Below are 3057 nucleotides of genomic sequence, written 5' to 3'. Positions count from 1 at the left end.
GGATACAGGGTGATCAGACTGTCCCACGTGGGGCTCCCAGTTTTAATCCCCATTTTCCAGACGAGGTATCCGAGGCCCAGACAAGTGAAGTGACTCGCCCACAGTCACCCAGCTGTCAAGCGGCAGAGCCGGGAGTCGAACCCGTGACCTCTGACTCCCGAGCCCGGGCCCTTTGCACTGAGCCACCCTGCTTCCCCAGGTTTTCGGGTTGCAGCGGAATGGAGGCCGGTTGTCTAGGAGGAGGTGACAAAGAGAGAACGGGCAGAGGTGTGAAGCGGTGAGGCCCAGTGGCTCGAGCACAGGCGTGGGTTGTCAGAAGGACCCGGGTTCTAATCCCGGCTCCGCCGCTTGCCCGCTGCGTTTCCTAGGGCAAGCGACCTGACCTCTCTGTGCCACGGTCACCTCGCCGGTCAAATGGGGATGAAGACCGTGAGCCCCAGGTGGGACAGGGACGGCGTCCAGCCCGACGACGCTGTACGTACCCCAGCGCTTTAGAACGGCGCCTGACACAGAGGAAGCGTTTAACAGATACCATTAAAAGAAAAAAAAGGGGGCGGGGGGGGTGGACTACGTTGGCGGTGAAAGTGCGGCTGATTTTACGGGCAGCGGGTGTATCCGTTTACTGTTTCGTACTCTCCCAAGTGCTCGGTACGGTGCTCTGCACGCGGGAAGCGCTCAATAAATACGACTGAGTGAAAGGGAGAGGGAGCGGCGCGGTACAAGGAAGAGAGCGGACGAAGCGAGCTGAAAAAGAAGCGTGGGGTATTTGTGTCTTTAATTATGTCGACCCTCCCTCCCCCCCCCTTATTCCCTTCACTTCCTCTCCACCGACTCTCTTTTTGACTCGTGACCGTCTGTTCGCCACCCCCTTTCCTCTTCCGAGACGGGGCTCCTCAAGCTCTCCACTCCGTCGGCTCTATCGAGCACTCGCCGTGCGCAGAGACCTCGGGCGAGTCGCTTGGGCTTCCCTGGGCCGCGGCCCCCTCGTCCGCAAAACGGGGGCGAAGACCGTGAGCCCCACGTGGGACAACCTGATTCCCCGTGTCTACCCCAGCGCTTAGAACGGTGCTCGGCACATAGTGAGCGCTTAACAAATACCAACGTTATTATCAAACACTCGGGCGAGCGCAACCCAACGATACAACGGACGCATTCCGGGCCCGCGGTGCGCCGGCGGTCTAGAGGGGCAGGCGTTGATATAAATGGATAAATCAGGCACGTTAGGGCCGTGGGATTGGCCGAGGGCTCAATCGGGGAAGGTCTCTCGGTGGAGATGTGCCTTCGGTAATAATAATAATAATAATAATAATAATAACGTTGGTATTTGTTAAGCGCTTACTATGTGCCGAGCACCGTTCTGAGCGCGGGGGTAGACGGAGGGGAAGCGGGTTGACCCACGGGGGGGGGGGGGGTTCACGGTCTTAATCCCCATCTTACAGATGAGGGAACCGAGGCACCGAGAAGTGAAGTGGCTCGCCCAAAGTCACACAGCTGACGGGTGGCCGGGCCGGGATTCGAACCCGTGACCTCGGACTCCAAAGCCCGGGCTCTTTCCGCTGAGCCACGGTGAGGCTTCAGAGGCGGGGGAGGGGAAGCGTACACCCTGGGCATGAAGCAGCCTGGCTCAGTGGAAACAGCCCGGGCTTTGGAGTCCGAGGTGGTGAGTTCGAATCCCGGCCCGGCCACCCGTCAGCTGTGTGACCGGGGGGCGAGTCGCTTCACTTCTCTGGGCCTCCGTTACCCCATCTGTAAAATGGGGATGAAGACCGTGAGCCCCGCGGGGGACCGCCCGATTCCCCCGGGTCTCCCCCCGGCGCTCAGAACGGTGCTCGGCACGTAGTAAGCGCTTAACAAATACCAACGTTATCACCAGTAATCGGGGAAGTGCAGTCGGTAGACGTGAACCTCAAGAAGCTCATATCTTCTCTCTGACTCTGTCCTTATGCCAGTATTCGCTCGTATCTGGCTTAGTACAGTGCTCGGCACATAGTAAGCGCATAACAAATGCCATAATCATTATTATTATTATTTTTGTCCTCCTCCCGTCACTCCGACCACTCCTTCTCAGGCTTCTTGGTTGGCTCTGCGTCCTCCCCTCGCCCTTTAACTGGGGGGGGGGCGTCCCCCAAGCCTGAATTTTCCATCTTCGGTTCTCCTCACCCTCCGCTTCCAGTGGGTTCATGGCCTAGTGGATAGAACACGGACCGGAGAGTCAGAAGGTCCATGGAAAGAGCCCGGGCTTGGGAGTCCGAGGGCGTGGGTTCGAATCCCGGCCCCGCCGCTTGTCAGCCGTGGGGCTGGGGGCAAGTCACTTCACTTCTCTGGGCCTCAGTTCCCTCATCTGGAAAACGGGGCTTAAGACTGTGAACCTCACGTGGGACGAACCGATGACCCCGTATCTCCCCCGGCGCTTAGAACAGTGCTCTGCACAGAGTAAGCGCTTAACAAATACCAAGGTCATTATTATTATTTTGCCGATGAGGCAACCGGGGCACAGACAAGGTAAGTGGCTTGCTCAGGGTCACACAGCAGGCAGGTGGCGGAGCTGGGATTAGAACCCGGGTCTTCCGACTCCCAAGCCCGCGGCCTTTCTCGCTGGGTCACGCTACGTCTTCTCTGGAGGAGATTTCCACGTCGACGTCCTCCCGGCACCTCGAATTCAGTGTGGCTGCAAGCGAACGTGGCGCCTTCCCTCCTGAAGCTCCTCCTCCTCCTGACTTTCCATCACGTTCAACAACAGAAGCAGCGTGGCTCGGTGGAAAGAGCCCGGGCTTGGGAGTCCGCGGTCATGGGTTCGAATCCCTGCTCTGCCTCTTGTCAGCCGTGTGACTGTGGGCGAGTCACTTAACCTCTCTGTGCCTCAGTTCCCTCATCTGTAAAATGGGGATTAAGCCTGTGAGCCTCATGGGGGACAACCTAATTACCCAGCGCTTAGAACAGTGCTCTGCACATTGTAAGCGCTTAATAAATACCAACATTATTATTCGCTCCCCAAAAGCCTGGTTTCATTTTTGGCCTCTCAAATTCAGCTTGCCTCTCCATCTCGCTGGTTTTTTT

This window comes from Ornithorhynchus anatinus, chromosome 1, assembly GCF_004115215.2.
Source record: "Ornithorhynchus anatinus isolate Pmale09 chromosome 1, mOrnAna1.pri.v4, whole genome shotgun sequence".
Lineage (NCBI taxonomy): Eukaryota > Metazoa > Chordata > Mammalia > Monotremata > Ornithorhynchidae > Ornithorhynchus > Ornithorhynchus anatinus.
Note: the sequence above shows the minus strand (reverse complement) of the source record.